We start from the raw sequence: 20,619 nt of genomic DNA, 5'->3' as shown, positions 1-20,619 counted from the left end.
TTAGTCGGTCTTTGGTGGACATCTTTAAGATATCAAGTTAAACCCTAAAGAGGAATTCAATTCAAGTTTTGCAACCTTCAATCTGTACAAATGTTTTTTTTGTACCACATATTAAACAAAATAAAACAGGATAATTAACATCAAATGGAAGGATACTTATTGTTTTCTTAATATGTGGCTTCTGTACACGTGGTGTCTTTTATAGTGGCAGAATGAGCCTGCTCAGCAGCTTTAATCAGAGCAGTGGGTGGAGGGGAGATAATAACAGTGGCCATGTGAGGGCCAACTATCCTTCATGGAGGAGTCCATCCATATGGATGTAGCAAAGAGGAGTAGTTTTAGGAGGAACTGGGCCAATTACGAAGCAGGAAACTGTAATAATTATCACTTTGGTTGTCTGTGTGTGGGTTGACCATCATTGAGGAGGAAGGACACAGGTTTGAGACACCATCCAGAGGATCAGAGTGGTATTGCAGGTAGAATGTAAAACGGGGTCGAATTTCTTTTCCTTCATTCATCTGCGAGAAGGCTTCCTGAATCACAACAGTGGTCACCAGATGGTGCTGCAAAGGCAGGTTTGATCCATGTGTTGCTCATCCAGGCAGGAGGCTGAAGGAATGAGGAAGTGGAGGGTTCACTCGCATCATGATAATCATCATAACTCTGGTGGCTGGCGTGCGGACATGTGACTGATAGCAGCTATAAATCCGGCATAAGAGAAAAGAGGCTATTATATATGCTGTGGAGGAGAGTGATGCTATGCACTTTAGAAATTAGAGGGGTCTGCGAGGACAGTGCTCCTCACTTGTTAATGAAAAAAGCCATATCATCACCACAGCTCATGGAAGTTGTTGGTAGCAGATGGATGGACTGTTGTTGAGACTGCATCTAAGATGGAAATTTCTTATCAAGCTATGCCTTTATTATAAGTGTCATGAAGCCTTTTATTGAGGATTTTAGAATGTTGCTAAAGACAATTAACAATAGAGTAAGCCAAGAGGAAAAAGAAGGAAAAAAAACACCTGCGTTAAAATAATCAGAGTAATACAGAATTTTTTAATTGAGGGTGACTTCAAGGGTTGTTTTTCATCACAATATTCTGTAAGTACATGATCCGTTAAAGAAATCCTGCGTTTAAAAATGCATCTGAATAAAAGTGCTCTTTCTGAAAAATGAATGGTCTTTCTGCTGTTAAATTATTAATGTTTGAACATGAACGCAACAACTTAATGCTGTTGGTGGTCCAGGTGTAGCAACTCCACTGTCCAGCGGTTTGAACTACACATACCAACGTAGATATGTATGTCCAGCTTAGACTGGTAGGTTTAGTGCAAAACTTTACTAAATGCACTGTAACCGCTGAACATTTGCTATTTGATTTCATGCACTAAAAGTTGCCCTGCCAAATGTTTATGGCATTATGGAGGTTGGTGTAAATAATGTTATGAGATGATAGATGCCAAACAGCAGGGGAGCTCAGGATATTTTCCAGAAGCACAGAGGTTGGCACTAGGATGGGCAATGGGCAGGAAAACAGGAGCAGCAGATGGGGTGTCCCATTAGCAGTTGTCCTGTTAGCTAGGGCCAGCTGCCACTCTCTGGGTCTCTCTCTGGGCCTGTCTTCTCCCCTGAGTCACAATAAGCCCATTTAGATTTTGGATGTTGTTGTTTTGATGGCTTACTAGTGAACATGAAACTTGTACACGCATGAAGCTGCATGTACGAAGCAGACAAGGTAGTCTATAGCTCGGAGTCCAGAGGGGGACCCTTTAAGAACCATTTCACAATTTTAAAGAGTCCCCCCTCGCTTATTTAAAATGTCAGTCCCCGTTTCACCTCCGCTCACACCCAACATCATTACAGCGTGGTCGGGTGTGGTCCTTATTGAGCTCTGGTGCACCTGGAACGTCCTGGAGTCCACCTGTACATCACTTCAGCAAGGTGAGAAGTGAGAAAAACAATTTTTAGCGAATATTTAGTTCTTCTTCACCCAGTTTGAACCAGCAGGTGTTTTGCCGACTATGCACATGAACACTTCACAACTGTTAGACATAAGTTGCATATTCTGTATATACGCTGAACTAGTGGAATTTAAACTTTGGAGCTGTTTTACCACCACACACAATTTATTTTACTTTACTTTTTTCCCCACCTGTGAGCAGTTCCTCCCATTTCCTTTTTGGGCATTGCATTGTGGGAGAATAATGTGCATCAACTGCACTTTCCAAAATCTACTAGATTTAGCCTGAATACTAAAGTCTGCTTTGAGCATACTTCATTCAGTCAGTCTTCTCCTGTGAACACACCTGATAAGCAAAACCTGCTACGAGTCTGTATGTAGTATGGACTAGGGACCTGACATTAGACTAGAGCATGTTATGTCTAATACAGTGTGAAATAAAAATTATATCAGCTCCACCTGTATAACCATACTAAATACTTAAAAACGTACCTAAACCACTCACATATTGAAAAATCAGTAACACAAAATATTCTTCAGATCAAGATTAAAATGTATATTTTGTTATGATGATGATCATTATTATTGTCAATAGTAATAGTGGTAGTAACAGTCAAAACAATGAGTGAAAAATGATAAATGAGTAAAACAATAAAATAAATAATAAAATAAGCCTTTTTTTGATAAGAATGGGACACAGATATCTTGTCACACAATGTACGTGATGTTACTACCACTACTGTGGATGAGTATTATTTATAATAGAGGTGGAGGAATAGGAATGAGATACTGCCAGTGTATATAATGTAGTGATTGTGGCTAGTAAAGTCAAAGCCAGCAGCTCCTCGTGTTGTTTCTCGGTTGCTTTACTAATGCCAAATGGTAATGATGGGGTTTCCTCGGCCAGACAAGCAGGCTGTCTATCACTCACTCTGCTCCACCATTTGACCAAGAGGCACGGTTTGCATGGTGCCTTCACACCATTTCCTTCACCACTCAAAGACACAGATATACACAGACAGACACACATGCACTTCTCTACACATGTCACTGCTTTTCTACAACCTTTCTTCACTCATCTTGTCTTTTTTTTTTTTTTTTTAAATAGCTCTTTGTTCTCTGCCCATGTCTATTTTTATCCCAGCGTTCACGGGAGGAGTCAGAGAAATGACGAGGCTTGGGAGACTTGCTCATCTCCATAGCAACTATATTGCAAGCCTTCATTGTCTAATATAGGCTTTTCTTTCGCGTCACATACCTTTTTGTCACTCTTATCTTATTATCAGATTTGTTAAAGTCCGTATTTTACGGCATTTTCTCTCCACATGCTCAGATCTTATTCCCATGCATGCTTCTTTACTCTCCTGGATCCTCATCTCTTCACGCTGCCCCCCCCCCCAGGAGCAGATTGAGCTGTCTTTTCCTTTCTGAACCAATGGGCTTGCTGTTGTAGAGTAATTCTCCACTAACCCACGCCTCACTCATGAGACAGTTTGGATGCCATTCGTCTTGCTACCGCTGTGAGGCCTACTTTCATGAGACCGAGTATCTTTGGGCTTTGTTCGGTTCAAGGGGGTTTCCCCATTCCCCCCCCATCCCCCTTTACTGAATCCTGCTGAGAAATGCAAATGTACTGGCATCTTCCCCAGTCAATAACTGCAGTATGGCACCCTCTTTTGAAACCCATGCTGTACTACTGGCCTTGTTTAGGATTTGATTAGTAGAGGACATTCATCATTCTTGAGTTCACTATAATGTTAACACACTGTACGTGCTGTACGTGGAAACATATAATATTGAGATCTGATGATAGATTCAGTAGTAATAGTATCATTTTACCACATTTCCAATTAGAGCCGTATTTTCTGAAGCAACATTTTGTTTGAATTTGTTAGTCAAATTAATTCACGACGGCGTTTAAAATCCTGTCACTGTGTGCACTAAAGTGAGCGGCGCAAACCCAGCACCCGCAATATTCCATCAAAATATAATAATAAATAATATCTAATGTGAGAAACAGGACGTGCATTCACTTCCACATGCGGGATTCCTTCCAGTCACGTGGCCAGGCAGCACAAACATATGCTGTCAGTGGAAGCTTCTGATGTGTTCTGTGGCATTAGATGCAGGAAAACACACAGAGAAAGAGAGAGAGAGAGAGAGAGGTACAGTCATAAGAGCTATAATGGTACCAACATGAAGGGGGTGGGGGGCTTCTGAGGAGGTGCTCCAATGAAACATAAGAAGGAGACAGAAATATACCACAAAGGCGAACAGCAGACTGATGCACAGCCTCATATTTAATACAGCACACCATTAAAGAAAAAAAGAATATGTTGCACCCAGACTAGCAGTGCCAGGTGAGATAATGACGTTAATTATGTGTTGCCTTTTGTGCCAGTCAAAAGCGCCGGCGGATGCCAGTAGCCCTGAGGAAGTAAGTGCTCACCCATGGTCCTCCAGATTGGCCCTAAAAGAAATCCTTTCACAGGACCGCCCGTTCCCTATGGCAACAGTCTGCCCCCTCTACGTCACCTGCCAGCGAGGAAGCAGGTGGGCCCAGCGGGGCCAGGTGTAGCCAGCGGGGCCAGGTGGAGTCTTTACCTGTCACACTTCCAGAGCTGTCCCATGCAATGCCAACACAAACATAAACGGAGGCACAAATAGCCCAAGCCTGCAATATTTCAAGCAGGTTTCATTATGCAAAACGCATGGAACCGGCTGCACCCACACTAACACACACATAAACACAGAGGCGTTTATAAATAGACATACTAACATGTGATTAGTGCCCACACAGAATATGTGACACAGACTATAGGTGCATATTTAAAAGGAGTTTCTTCCCATCAGCTTGGTTACAAGTGAATCTCTGACTACATATCGGGTCTGTTTGGATTTCACAGTTTCAGTGCAGTGTAAGACATAAATAGTTATTTGATTTACATGGGTTGCAAGGACGGGTTTGTCAAGGGAGAAGGAGGTGTTGTATTTTGGCGTGTAAAATGTTCTATATGAATAACAACATGGTCTAAGTAAAAAGGATAAATAGGTTTATTTAATTCATTAATAGTTTAATTGTTGTTATTGCAGAGGGAAAGTACTGCTAAAATGTATTGTTGGGTACCGCAACCAAATTTGAGGTACCGGTATCGGTTCTGAAAAAAAAAAAAAAGAACGGTATCCAACCCTATCTGTGACGTCACCCGTTGGTTTGTGGACTGACGTTTTTGAGGCCTTGAGTTTGGCAATTTTGGCCATGGCCGGTAATGTTTTTTTTTTTAAACTGGACGTGAGGATTTTTGGATGAGCGGTTAAGCTGAGGAGGATGATGCGGCCTTACCAGTGTTGTTTATGGTTGCATGGCATGATGCTAAACTAAACGCTAAAGAAGAGAGTTGCGGATTTACAACCCTTCTGAACGAATCATCTGGCTAAGTTTTACCGCCGGATAAATGTAGACCTCTGTGTACTGGTGCCATTCCTTTGTATGTACGGCAGTAAAATCAACAAACTTTCCCTCAAGTTAATAGCTAATGCTAGCTAGCTAGCCGTGGTTGGCGAAACATTTTTAGTCTACCCAAAATGTTCAAATCAACTTTGAAGAAGAGAAAACACACAGTGAGAGGGTCAACGTTTAAGACAAAACATGGACACCCAAAAACAAGTTACGGCTATTTTAAGGTACAGAGTGCCCTGGTTAGCATTGTTAAACCTCTGTCCTGATCATAGACTGTAAATATTAACAGTCCATGGTCCTGATTGACAGGTCAGCCATGCCCTAAAGCATGCCCTGCTTTATTATTTTTATTCTATTTTAAAATAAATAGGACCATCACTTATGAAATGAACATCATGCTGAATTGAAAAAGACTTGAAACTAGCGATTGAGACCATAAACCTATTATGAAAATGTTTATTGAGGTATTAAATGAGTGAGAAGTGAAGTAGGGTCCTTTTCTCATGGACTTTTATGCAAGCTGGCTTCTTTTTTTAAACCAGTGGAGTCATCCCCCGCTGTAAATTAGACAGAATGCAGGTTCAAGGCACTTCCACATAGGGCTGGACGATATGGAGAAAATCAAATCTCACGATATTTTTGACCAAACACCTTGACATCGATACCGCATCGATATTGTAGTGTTGACTATTGGTTCTTTCACTAAATATTTACACAGTGAGATTTTTGATAAATAATTAGTTGTGGTTAAAAAGTGGGTTAAGAAGGGTAAATAATAGAACAGTTACAGCAAGGTAAGTCTGGTAAGTTCAGAAAATGACAACTTTACTGTAACGCAGCCTTTAAAACCAACACTTATTACAATATCCAAAATCTAAGACGATATCTGTCTCGAATCACAATATCAATATAATATTGATATATTGCCCAGCTCTACTTCCGCATTGGCATCACCTTTCAGACCCGGAAGCTCCGTACATTATTTTTTACAATCTATGATAGACATTTAGATCCATCACTATTTAACGCTATAAACAGTGATGTTAATCCAATACACTTTTTCAATACACTAAGTGCTCTACATCAACAATAGAAGGAGTGGTATTATTCTGGTACATACAGTGCTGCAGTATAATGGGTTGTGTGAGGGCTGCATGTGACCCTTGACGTGAAGTGAGTGACAGTCAGGCAATCCACAACAGTATCTAAGGTCACAACCCCCCACCCTGAAATACAGCACAATCAATACTGGCAATGAGATGCGGTGTGACGAGTGGTCTATCAATACCTCCGGGCAGATCGAGGTACATTCATAAATCAATCCTGTCTTTCCAGGTTCGTATTGTACAAGAGCACTTGCAATTGCAGGACTAGAGGGCACGTCAGCAGTTTTATCCAAACTAAGACAAATCTTTGAAGCAGAATAGTAATACAAGTTTATGAAATTGCTACATTTATTAACTGCTGCATTATTTAGCAGAGATCTATTTTAAACAGATGTATTTTTTTTTCCCTTTGCACATACAGTATTTCAGGAATAAAGCCAATATGCTGAATGGAGAAAATGCAGCATTACACTGTAAGCATTTTTACGCAACTTGACTAAAATATGATTTTGAACAGAGCAATGACAATGATGGAATACGCCATGATATTAAACTACTGGTCCAAATGAACAGTATTTTAATTGTTGGCATTGACATACAGAAATCAATTCCAAACGGCAATAAAATTAAATGTTTTCTTTTTTTATTCCTTGGCCTTGCTTGCTATCCCTCAGCGGTAATGGCATGATAAATGTGCAGGGAGAGGGTCGCACGCCACTTCTGAGATGACAGTGTGGTACAAATGATGTAGTGGCTTCTAATGAAAAGTAGAAATAGCTTTACAGGATCACTACTAGACTAACTAGAGGATGTCAAGTGTTACTGATTGGAATCCCATCTATCTGGTTCTGAAATGTCCTCATCGTAACTGATGCTACCTAGCAAAATGTTGGGAGCAAGGCCACACCTCATTTTCGCCTCTCCCGGCATTTCTATAAATACCCACCTACTGTAACCCTCTCCTCTCATTCGCTCTCGCATTGTGCCCAGGTGCTACGGCGGATTTCCTAACGAAGCTTCCCCACAACACATACCGCCAATAACTACAAGTGGCTTCACGTTCCAATCATCTTTTATTAATAAATGAGTGATGATAGAGGGGAAAAAAAAAAAAAATGGAGTGGTTGTTTAAGACTGTTCATTTGCTGGTACAGGCAGACATTCAACATGAGTGGTGACATGTGTGGACATTTTGATATTATACTTTGTTGCCTGCTCACTGTGTACATCTTATTCCCATAAAAGGCTGAATCTATGTGCAAGGGCACTGGGGTCTGACCTCTGGCTCCGCTGTTACCCTCAGTTGGGAAATCAATGAAGCACGTGCGCAAAAGGGCTCCCTTAGGACATTCCACATCTGCACAAATCAGCACTGTTTTGTCACCACCATTTTTTCTCTGCTCTGTCAGATGAGATCAGAAGGCACAAATGTGCCAAATTTTACGCACCTACTCTGAATCTTCACAGACAAATAACCATAGGATACCCAAGGGACAAGTGACGCTAGCCACACTTCACACTTCTCAAAAATATTTAACAAATTAGAGAATTAGGCCACACAAGTGCTATGATTATTGTATCATGACTAATAAGATGTGGATAAAGAAAGGCTGCAGTATGAGTCGCATTTATCATATGGACATACGAATCGAAATGTGCAATATTGCTGACTAAAATGACCAAAATCTGACCTTTAACCAAACCTTGCCCAAAACCACAAGCTGCACTTTGCAATACTCTGTTTCTCAATTCTCTCTCCTGCTGCACAAACCATTTGCTTCCCAGGCCCTTTAGTTGGCTCTGGTCTTGTCTTTGCATAATGCTGTACAGTATATGAGTTTCTTCCCTCGGGTCTCTTAGACATGCAGAATACTGAGCTGTGCACATTTAGGTTGACAGATTAGTTTATATTGGTTTGACACCACAGGAGAAGGCCTTGGCTTGCCTGCAGTAATGACCGCTGCTTTCTGGGTTGGTTTATTGTGAAAGCATGGCCTGCCAGGGGAAATGTGGAGGTCCAAACCCTGACCCAGTAGAACCTGCCCATGAGTTCATGTGCCTTTTGGAGAACGAGGTGAATCATCTATATGGGAATCCATATATAACGAGCAAAGCAGAAAGAAGCCCTGGGGAAGATTCTGTTTCTAAATTAGTGACCACTGAAGGCTGCATTACGGAAGAATGCATAATCAGGCTTCAAGTGCGCTTAATACAGCACTGACCATTTCAGAGAGAGAGAGAGTCAGAGAGAGAGATTCAGTCATGTGCTTATTTGTTATAGTGACTGTGATTGTTGTATATGCACTATAAGCCTAATTATGGCACACATTGTTGAGTTAGATGTTTGCTATATTATACGATTTTATTTATTGTTTGCATTTAAAACTAGGTTTAAATAATTTCTCAGAGATAAAATCTATTTTTTCATATCAAACTAATACAGAATGTGGCGCTTATAACTGATTAATATGTTCCCATCTATGTGAGGCCACCTCTCTAAAAGTGTAGCGCAGCTGCTTTGAAAGATGGCTCGGGTCCCCTGGCTGAACCCCACTGCACAAACAGACACATGCACACAGACATAAAGATGCACACACAAACACAAACAAAAACACACACACACTTCCTTTCCCCTAGAGTGGGCTCCGCAGCTGTTCCTGTTGGGAGTCTGTGTGATTTGGATCACTAGGGCCAGAACAAAGTCTACACGATTGTAAGAAAAATAGGTGCCTCGAGGAAGATGAGTATGAATGAAAAGAAATTTGCGTGTACCTCTGCAGTGAGGTTTTTAGAAAAGTCTTACAAGTCACCCAATGAGGTGCCCTCAAACAAGGCATTTGACCTTAAGTTGTTCCAGTGGAGATCCCTGGTGGCCAATGCGTTACATTCTGGCTGGACTTGGGTGCTCGCTGCTGTGACTGTGTGTCTATGGAGCTGTGCAATTCTAAAAAACTATTTTAGACCAGCACACTTGTCCTTAGGAAGTTAAGTAATAAAAGAAAAATATTCTTTCTTAGTGTGCCGGAAAACCTCAATAATAGATCAACTTACATGTTTAAATAAATATTAGATGTCCTATTTATGTAGTCAAAGTGAAAACATCCAAAGTCTTGCAGTCGGAACCAAATAAGGTGCAAATATAATGAATACTTTTAATGAAACAAATGTGCATAGTTTTGTGAACACCCTAGTTCTTTGCTCAGGAGATTTTTCATCACAGCACGCATTTGGTAGAATGCAATGAATCACCCCCACCGGTAGCTAGTCCATCAATAAATTTCATCAAGCTTATAGTATAAACTTCTTATAGTGGCATACAACGTGTCCTTGCTTTTCCTTTCTATGCAGATGATGATCTGTGCTATCTCTCTGAAAGGTTCAAGGGAAATGAAGGTAATACTTGACAAAATTTGCGTCACCCAAACGAAGTTAAAGCTGTTGTGATCATCTTATTTTATGTTGTCTCTCGGTAAATGTGCTGTATTTATATAGCGCTTTCCTAGTCTTAACAACTACTCAAAGCGCTTTTACATAGTACAGGAACCATTCACACACATTTATACACTTAACAACTACTTAAAGCGCTTTTACATAGTACAGGAACCATTCTCCATTTACACACATTCGTACACTGTGGCCGAGGCTGCCGTACAAGGGGCCACCTGCTCATCAGATACACACTCACACACATTCACACTCCGATGGCGCAGCATCGGGGGAAACTCAGGGTTCAGTGTCCAAGGACACTTCGACATGGGACTGGGGGGCCAGGGATTGAACCACCAACCTTCCAATTGGCAGGCAGCCGCTCTACAGCCGGCCTCTTGTAGAACAACTATACAACGTTAGATGATGTACTTGTCTTGAATTTTTTTTGTTCTACGTGCATGCATTCAGGTCAGGTCACAATTCGTTTCGTTTTTTTCAAGCATCGGACACTTTGAATGTTAGATTAGTCTTGTCTGTTTTTGGCCGCAAATATTTTCCTTATATAGTTTTAAAATAAATTATACATTGGGATTGTACTTTGTACAAAGTGGGGAAAACATTTAGCTCCAGATGTATCCACCAACTGACTTTGGTTATTAATGCCACCTTGCTCATACTGGGAGTAAAAGCTGAAGTTAGCATGCTTCACAGACAAATGTCATGTCCCAATTCCATACTGCATTACTAACTCTAAGCAAGTTTTGGCTCGAGCTAGACAAAATGCATTTGTGTGTCTGTTTATTCTCCTACAATGCAGTGCACAATGGAAATGGAAGTTCTGCGCTCAGCTGAAAGAAGTTATATGTATTTTGAAAGGTGGTACATTTTCTGTTAGTATAAAATGGAAACGTATGTTCATTTTTATGCTAACTGCTAAAACTGTACTATGACTAGCATGGAGTACATACTGTATAATATGTAGGATTTGGGACACGCAGACAGTTTCATATGAATTATATTGTATAAACTGGCAAATTGCCAGCAAGACGAGGCACATTATAACAGTGATTTCTTTAAATCAAAACCTTTGGTAGATAATGTACTGTAGGTCTGAAGGTATAACTCAAATCGCTTCTTATAATTAATCAGAATATGATAATAAATATAATACTGGGAAGGATTATTATCAAATGGTGCAGTTTTTAAGGAAAAGAAGGGACAGGTTTAACATCCAGCCTCTCCTGGTGTATCATTTATTGATCTCATCACAATCAGTGAGGCCAATGAAGTGTGAACAGTACAGTGGTTGCTGATTACTCGCAACATTGAAAAGACTTTGACATCAGGTCATTTCATACTTTGATTACATATTGTTAGGAACGTTTCAATTAACCTTCAAATGTAATATGAGTCCTCATTTTGAAAATGATTTGTTTTTTATTTTGAAGATACATGTGGTGAAAGTGATTTCTAAACTCAATAGTCAAACGCAGGGCCTTGATCAGCCTAGTCTGACAAAACAAAATGCGTCTTGCTAAAGTCGGCAATTTCAAAGTAATGCCTTAATTCTATTAGCAAGGGTGATAGCTGCAAAGTAACAACATCCCATTCATGATCAATGCAGACAAGCAGAGAGGGAAGTCAGCAAGAAATCTATAAAAAAAGTGTCAACAACTGAATTGAAAGTGGCAATATGCCACTACAAGTATGCATATGTTGGTGTCAAGCAGGAGGGTTCTTGGCATAATAAGCATAGTGTCAAATGGGCAGACAATGTTGGCTTCAGTTGATTCACTGCAAATTCTATCATCATCTAATTATGCCAGGATAGATTAAGTGGTGGATCTGGATACTTGGATTGTGATTTGATGAGCCAGAGGATGTGCTTTAGTAGTTTGGCTCATATATTGATCTGAATTTTACGAATGCCATCCACTCATACTGCTCATATGAGCAATGTAAATTAAATGACAAGAGGTAGGGGCACTGTATGGTGAATAGATCTCTAGCCATGCTAGTGGCTCCACTCTCCTCTCTGCAAGCAGGATCTCAGTTGGTGAGGGCACCTGTTTGTAAATGCATCACTTCTGGGATATGAGTGGCCATCACTGAGTCAATAGCTTGTATGATGGGGAAAGAAAACGTGTCCTTGCATGTTTGTTAATTTATGCCCTGCTGCATCTATTGCCAGTACATGACTAGATGTGTTGGCCAAGTAAGAGACCTCTCCTTGTGAAGATGTATTTAAGCAAGCGAGACAGTGAGACACTTCCAAATAATTAATTTGGAGTGCACTGTGGTCCTCCGACCAAGGCCATCCACCACTCATCCAAGGCACATTTACACAATCTGAAGGAGGCATCTGCTGTCACATCTACAATTCACATCAATACAATACTTTTAAAATCAGTTTTTTGCATTTGAATATAAGGATTTCAAAATAGTTTTTTGGCAGTGAAAATATCAGCACTGTAATCCTGCCAGGAAAACTATTTTGATCTCTGTTTCTCCAGCATGGGGGATTTCCCCTTTGAAAGTGAAATTCCTGCTGCTGATGGGATCACACGGCTGAAATTTGAGAGAGATGCAGCAAATTGTAGTACACCACAGTGGTCTACTACCTGTGTGATTTAACATAATGGCATCCAGGAAGCAATCTATACACGTAGATAGATTACGAGAAAGAAAATCATGATGGCTTCTATGGTGTGTGGTGTTCAAAATTGCAGTGTTTTTCAGAAGTACTTTTGATTCTCCAGAAATTTTAAGTCCAAACCATAGAGGGAACATTTGTTTTGATGATTGGATTCAGGTTAATTGCCCAATTACAAGTAAGCTTGTGAATAAGAATTACATCATACTTACTGGTGATTAATGATTTAACAATGGATTGATTGGATTGATCGGTAGCCAGTGATCCTGTAAGGTCAAATGGTTTGGCAGCAGGTGTCAGACAAAGGGAAATTTAATGAATACAATAAATCACCTTCATTCCTGACTCTGATTTACCTTAAGCATGTTTACACCAGTGTAGACAGCTAAGGATAGCCAAATAAGTTTTCATAGCGGTCAGTTAACCTGGATGGGTGGCCCCGCTTGAGGTCTGCATATTTGTTCTGGACTTTGTCCATGGCTTGGCTGAATCTTGACTCCACTGCATTCCACAAGACATGAGGAGGTTATTGTGCGTCATTATACATAAGCCATCTGCAAGAGGGGCTGCAACTACTGTCTTTGCTACGCCCTTACCCATTAAAAATGATTATATTAAACAGGTTCTATATTACAATGGCCATCCCGGGCTTGGTGTCCCTCTCTTGTGACTAAAGTTCAGCCAGTAACATAATGTGCAATAGCTAGTCTGGAGTGCATTGGCTAAGCTCATTGTTCTGAGTGTTTGGGCACAGTAATTTATCTGTCCGGCTAAGTGGCTGAGGAGTTATGAAGGCCTTCCTCAAAAGTGAGGGTTTGCCGGCTACCAGACGCTTGGCCTTTGGGGGGCTAAATGGTTAGCATGCATGGTTTCTGTAGGCTCCAGAGTCCCCGTCTCATCAAAATCTCAGCCAAGGAGGGCTTACCTGCATTCTTAGGAATACCCAAGGATGGGTTTAGCTTGCTGGTAAAGTCAGGAAAAAAATAATTGTAATTGAGAAGGAAAGATGTCTTGTAGGTGTCTTTTAGCCATCAGTGGTGGTGCACCAATGGAGCAGTTAGCCAGGCCACACAAAAGCATGTGAAGGCAGGTGGTGGTTTAGACCGAGATGTGGCAAATAGATTCAAGCCTAATAAAAATGTCAAGGTGGAAGCCTGTAACCCATCTGGGTAGCACTTTACATTCCACCACGGTAATAAGATGGTAATAGTTGGGTAACAGTGTGATAGTGAAGAGGTAATTTTGCCAACATGTCCATTTCTGTCAACACGTCCTCTTCTGTTGACACACCTACCAGTCTCTACCAATATGCCCATGTTTCAGGGCTGGAGTCAGCTGACTCTGGAGGGAAACTTCACTAATATCTCAAAAATCTCAGGGGCCTAACTCCAGATCTGGGGAGCACTTTACATTTCACTATGGTAATAAGATAGTAGTAGTGGGATAACAGTGTGATAATGAAGAGGTAACATATAGATAATATCTTGTAATTACCAAAGTATTAACTGGGTAATACATCAAAGTGATAAGATGTAATAAGGTGATAAGAAGGTAACAGATGTAATAACATGCAATTACCAAGGTAATCACTAGAAATAGGTTTGATGATAACATATGGATATGTTGGTAGTGGTAATATAGTGATCTTAATATTGTAATAACATGATAATTATGGGGTAATATATGCTCATGTTTTCACAGTATTTTAGGCTACTATCAGTGTAATACCTTCCAAAATTGTGTTTATTCTTGTGGCTTCTTACCTGGAAACATGTCTGATATTTTCTGTGTAACAACCATGAATCAGTGGTGAAAAATGCATAACCGCTTGTTTCTATTTTATTACATGGTAATATTAAAATAACAGAGGTGCAGAGATTACCTGGAAATGCTTCTGGTAGTTTCCAAGTAATCTCTTCACCTCTGTTGTTCTAAAGTTACCATGAAATGGGTCTTGTCCTGCACGTACGTAACCCTCAAACAAAGCAGCTGCAGTTCCTCCTACATATATTACCCTATTATTATCATGTTATTACAATATTAACGTAACTATATTATCATTACCCAGATATCGTAATTAGTTTGTTTCACATGCGTGAGTGTTCCTTTAAGAACAGTAGGAACTTTGCACCCTGTGATTTAGTCAGGAAGTTGGATGTGAGCAGGAAGCTTCATGGTTTGTGCATAGACAGTTAAAGAAATGGACCAACAGATCCCGTTGTTCTGGACGGAGACCAGTGAAGGATATTAGAAGTACTTTTCCGGTGATGGCTAGGCAATACTGTGCAGCCTAGTTATTACCTTGGTAATTGCATGTTATTACATCTGTTACCTTCTTATCACCTTACTACCCCAGTATTACATCTTATTATTGTGATGTATTACCCAGTTATTACCTATGTTACCTCTTCATTATCACACTGTTACCCCACTATTACCATCTTATTACCGTGGTGAAGTGCTACCCAGATCTGGAGTAACATATTAAATTATTAGGCCCCTGAGATTTTTGAGATATTAGTGAAGTTTCCCTCCAGAGTCAGCTGGCTCCAGCCCTGAAACATGGGCCTATTGGTAGAGACTGGTAGGTGTGTCAACAGAAGAGGACGTGTTGACAGAAATGGACATGTTGGCAAAGCGTCTGTGATTGGCTGTTTGGGTTCAGGCAAAGTTTTAAAGGTCAACAAGCAGCTGTGTCTGAAGAAGACATGACCCGAACCATGACATGTGCTGTACATTACTTTTCATTGACTAGCATTATATAACTAAAGTCAAAATACTTCAAACAATAGGAAATCAAAGAAGACAATATGTGTATATATGCTGTGAATATTACCAGGAACATACAATGCATGTTGCTACCAGTCATAAACCATTAGGTATGATACATTACAGGGGATTTAGGTTTAGGATATAGGAAGCATTGTGTTGCAGAACATTTCAACTGAATCATTCTTGTAATTGAATTTAGATGGAAGGGCATTGTGATGAGAACCATCAGCATTGGATCTTAAAAATAAATAAACAAATAAAGAAGATGGAAGAAACTATTTTATTTTCAGGCTCTGGAGTGTTGTTGATTTACACACCGTGTACTGTGTGTGTAGTGCTCAGTTCACTGTGTGATTTTTCATTTAGCACGTAATAGTGGAAGTATTACTAATAGTGGGACTATTGTTGCTATTGCAACCTGCACAATTGGTTTATTTACACATTTTGTATGCAATTTAACATTTTTGTATTCCCAACTTGTATGTATTCAAATATTTGTTCCTTTATTTTATTCCTATTATTATTTTTTGTGTATTATATGTATGTATAATGTATCCGAGTATTTAATTTATATTTATATTCTGTGCCGTGTGACTGATTTTGCTGCTGTAACACTGTAATTTCCCATTTTATTGGATCAATATCTATCTATCTATCTATCTATCTATCTATCTATCTATCTATCTATCTATCTATCTATCTATCTATTGGTGTAGATATTAAATTAACTAAATGTTAACACAAATATTTTACAGAGGTAGCCTTTACATATAAAAAATGTAATGTCTGAAACAAAAATAACTGCGAAGACTTTCAGATGCTACCGATACACATTTTCACTCAACTAATTTCAGTAGAAAAGTGTCCCTGTTTTATTTGAATTCTTTAGCTTTATTCATTTGAGCAATACATTTCCGTATGTTCATTAAAACATTGCATGCCACACGTCCAGATATTTATAGTGAAAGAGTTGTGGTGATAACACAATAGGCTCAAGGTCAGCATACAACCGGAGGAGAGCAAATATCAGGTTAAATAATGTCTGCAATAAATAACAGCTCTGCATTACTGTAAAGGGGGTAATAACTAAGATTTAACTGCCCCATCGCACTAAATGACCATAATATATCTGTGGTTGGTTGATAGGATTATTGATCATTATTGAAGTGAATCAACACAACTCACCAGGTGCTGAGTGTTTTGGAAGTAAAGCGTCCTGTTCATTGGAATCTCAAGACATTTCCTTCTCCTTCTCCTCTGCTTTAAGGTGGAGTACGGTGTTATGAGCAACCACCCGGCAACACAAAGCCATTCTCAAACCCCAAAAAAGTACCTTTCTTACTGCAGTGTACCATCATTGACTCTTCTTTTGCAACTCCACTCCCTGTTGGTTCAAGTGTCTCAGAAATAATTGGGAATTCTGAATGTGACTTTATGTCAGCCATATCAGCTGGTAGTGGTTATACCGGAGGCGTGGGTGACGGAGACTTGTGACAGACAGCGAGACAAGTCACAGCAACTTCTGTATCTGTATAAACCTATCATTTCCTAATGTATACAAAGAAGGTATTTTGATTCAGTCTGACATCGGAGGTGCTACGTGCTTAATCATAGCAGGTGTTTCAAGGATGAACATGGTGCGTTTGATGTGTGATCGTCCTTTTGAAGAAGATTACAAAAGAATCTCAAAGTCTGACTCGTTCATGCGCATTTTCTTTGAAATTTAAAAGTTCCATTCAGTCAAAAAAGGTTTAACATACAACTGTAATAAATACAAATGTCACAGGGCGTCTATGTGTTGTTCTAGAAGCCATTTTGCAACCTCACAGTGACAAGAAATCCCTGCGCCTGACCAAGAAGTAGTCCCTCTCAAAACCTTCCCTAAAGCCATAACACGCTGTTTTTACATGTCAGTTAATAAAGTTAAAATATTAATTAGTGAGATTAAGAGGTGGTTGTAGGTGGATTTTGTAGAAAAATGTGGCAAATGTAAAAAAAAAAGTTTTAAAAAATTGGGGAAAAAGCCACAAACATTTCGAAAAAGACGACCAAAACGTTGATTTAAAAAAAAGAGAAAAAAAAATCAAGGTCAGCGGGAAGACAGCACGAGGGTTAAATTAAGTGTGTACTTTTTAAATGAATTAATGTTTTCCTCGAAATTGTGTGTCATTTTTGTGAGTCCCTGTGTAGCTATGAAGTATATTTCTCGAGTTATATGACCTGGGTGACATCCTTAGTATGCAGTGGGTGGATGACATGTTTTGGCGAAAACTTGAAACAAAAGGCTATTTCACACTACAGATTTTCTAATTGTATTTCTTAAGAAAGGAAAGGTTGAAGTCCTGTACAGTCAGCACTGACTTTTTTGGCGACACAACATTTTGGTCATGGACCTTTTTGACTTTTATTTTGTCGAAAATCTTTGTTGATAGTTGGAAACATTAAGATTTCATACAGAGAAGGCCCGAGAAATGCACCTTTAATATCTTACCTGCATGTCACTGTTAAGCCTGGCGTGTTATGCCTAGCTATACAAAATTGATAGTGTCCATCCATAGCTCATCTTTCAAATAATATAATATCTCTTCACGTACCTGCCTGACAAAGTCACAGAGCCTCCCACTAATTTGCTTTATGACTTACTTCTCTGCGTCTGTGTGATAAGCTATGATAGTCACCTAATCTTGTAACTTCGTGGCAGCTGTGAGCTATCTCATCAATTAAAAATTCCCAGCGGAGGATCGGATCCCATAAGGAATTACTAAAAAAATATTATCCAATTATGATCTGCTTACAGCTGTGTAATTATACTTGACCACAGCTCGTCATGCTGTGTGATGAGGGGATTGCAGAAGTCCGTCTCTTTTTAATTAACCTGGGTGAATGTGGCTCAAAAACTTAACAGAATGGACCGATGCAGTCATCAAATTAGGAATTGACTGATCCCACGTGAGCCCCAACCTGTGACATTTCCTGCCTAATTATAGCTTATTTGTGTTGATTTCTGAAAATAGCTTTCATTCATTTTCGTAAAGTGAATGTGAACCCTTGATGTGTATTCATCTGTGCCTGTTCGAATTCATAATCACGTTTCATTTTGATTGCGTTGTTATTTTAACAGGGGAACAAATGAAAAGCAACATCACAGACTCTTTTTATTCCCTTTTCCGCAGAGAATTTGAATAGAAATCACAAAGGACACAGCAGCTCAAAATAACAAATACGATGAAAATATTAGGATGAACTGACACAAATTATTGAAGACCGTCTCATCTTACAGATGCACTACATCACATGGCCATTTTGCTTTTAACGTAACGCATGAAGAATTTTGTGGTTGCCATATTTTATAGTGTATGTACCTGGAAAAAAATGGAACACACTACATACTCTACATCCAACATAATGGACAGGACATATGCCGATGGAATGTGGTTCAGATCCTGGGAGAATTCCCTGCTCCTGTTTCTGACTGGAGGAGGGAAAAAACAACTCAAGTGAATGAGAAGATTTTAGTCCAAAATGGACAGAAAGCTATGTAGATTTCTGCAAGTTACAAAAAAAAGGCTTATCTGTGTTTTAATGTCCCTGCTTGTCCCTGCTTATTTCTCTTTTCTATTTGCTTGTTTACTGAACACTATGCTTGCCGCACCTACAGTTCCTTGCATCACTATGCTATCTCCTCTCTAAGGACTTAAAAGCTTTCAATGCATCTCAAAATATTTATGAATCTAAGTACGGTTATTTTGCTTCAGCAACTGAGTGCCAGCAGTGAATACTGCAGAAAACCAACCTATAGAGTCATATTTGCAGACTCAAGCGTAAAAGTCCATTTGGGCAGTGCGAGGGGCTATTGACTCGCTATTGGGAGGATGTCTAATGGCACTAAAAGAACATGTTTTTGTGTGGAAATGGATTAGCTTTTCCTACCATCTCATAGTGTGCTGTTCCACCTATTTTGGAAACACGGGCAGGATTGTATAATCTTAAGGGACAAATAATTATTGCATGTACATGTGCACTGTGTGTGTGTTTTTGTGTGTGTGCGTGTGCAGCCATGGCTTTGTGCATTTTTGTATTTGAGAGTGTAAGAAGCATCATGGCCCTCAGTCTATTGCTTCTTTCTCAGCTCAACTGTGAGGCACATTGCCTTAGGTCTGTTTCATATTGTGAATTAATTATTCTCTGTTGGAATTGTGTTAGAACGTGTGTGTGTGTGTGTGTGTGTGTGTGTGTGTGTGTGTGTGTGTGCGTGCGCTTTGTTATTGCAAAGGAAATGACAGAGCATAGTATTATTTCCCATCTACCACATCCAGACCTCATATTTTTGAATGCATTAACTCCATGGCTATTGCAAATGCATCTTCAATGCCAATCACATTCCTTTGAATTTCAGAGAGAGGGAGAGAAGGAGAGAGAGAGAGAGGGAGGACCGGGGGATTCAAGGTGGCTACTCCTTGCTCTTTGTGGCTCTGTGCTTGTTAAAAAAAACAAAAAAAACAATCTTAAATGCAGCTATGTGTACTGGAAAGCCTCTGCTTGCTGAATTTTGAAATACCTTTGGCACCATTGTTTTTTTCCTCCTGTGTGTATACAAGCTGCAAGCAGTCACGCAGCTGTTTCCATGGCAATATCTATCTGTGTGAGGAATTCATTAACCCTTTCTCGTAGGAGTTCCGTGTTGAAATCCCACGTAGAATACAGATAGGAAAAGAGGAAGGGATGCTACAGTGCTATTTTTGACAAAATGCTACTATTTCTGAAATGTTCCATATTCGGGGCGTATAGTGGTGAATCCATGCTTGCTTTGGTGTTGACATTCATTGTTTCCATGTTACGAGACAACTGAAGGCTGTTGCATCAGGCTTTGACATTTGAGTTGAAGGAAAACTGAAAGGAGGACACTTTGGATGCAAATAAGGGCATTACATGAGTTACCCTTTTGCCAGAGGAATAAGAAAATGACCAAATGAAGCCTCTACCTTAAGCCGTCCTCACAGGGAGAAATAGTGAGACAGGGTTTGATAAAAGATAAATCAATGGCATCCTGAAATCCACCTAGCTGAAAGACAGTGTGCCATTAAAGAAACATGGTGGATGTAAACGAAGAGGAATCTTTGACCTACACATGCAGAGACAATGTACCTACTCACACATGCAAAGACAAACAAGCACACTAACATTAGCTCACTCTCAACAAAAAGACAGAGGTAACTGACAAAAGACTTTGCTGGACGAC

At 39.7% G+C, this 20,619-nt stretch overlaps 2 long non-coding RNA genes across 2 annotated transcripts in view; one reads left to right on the top strand and one right to left on the bottom strand.

Moving 5' to 3' along the window:
- Nucleotides 1-1,166: 1,166 nt before the first annotated feature.
- LOC116699978 (uncharacterized) lies at nt 1,167-13,836 on the top strand. Its single transcript, XR_004334544.1, has 3 exons — nt 1,167-1,179; nt 4,315-4,320; nt 13,782-13,836. It is a non-coding gene; the product is annotated as an uncharacterized LOC116699978 (long non-coding RNA).
- A 1,070-nt stretch (nt 13,837-14,906) lies between these two features.
- The window catches only part of LOC116699975 (uncharacterized), a 16,482-nt gene continuing 10,769 nt past the window's right edge, over nt 14,907-20,619 (bottom strand). Inside the window, exon 3 of the long non-coding RNA XR_004334541.1 lies at nt 14,907-15,069. This is a non-coding gene — a long non-coding RNA (uncharacterized LOC116699975). The remainder of the gene's footprint in view (nt 15,070-20,619) is intronic.

This window comes from Etheostoma spectabile, chromosome 13 (assembly GCF_008692095.1).
Source record: "Etheostoma spectabile isolate EspeVRDwgs_2016 chromosome 13, UIUC_Espe_1.0, whole genome shotgun sequence".
Lineage (NCBI taxonomy): Eukaryota > Metazoa > Chordata > Actinopteri > Perciformes > Percidae > Etheostoma > Etheostoma spectabile.
The sequence above is the reverse complement of the archived record's forward strand: the minus strand, read 5'-3'. Positions and strand labels throughout refer to the sequence as shown.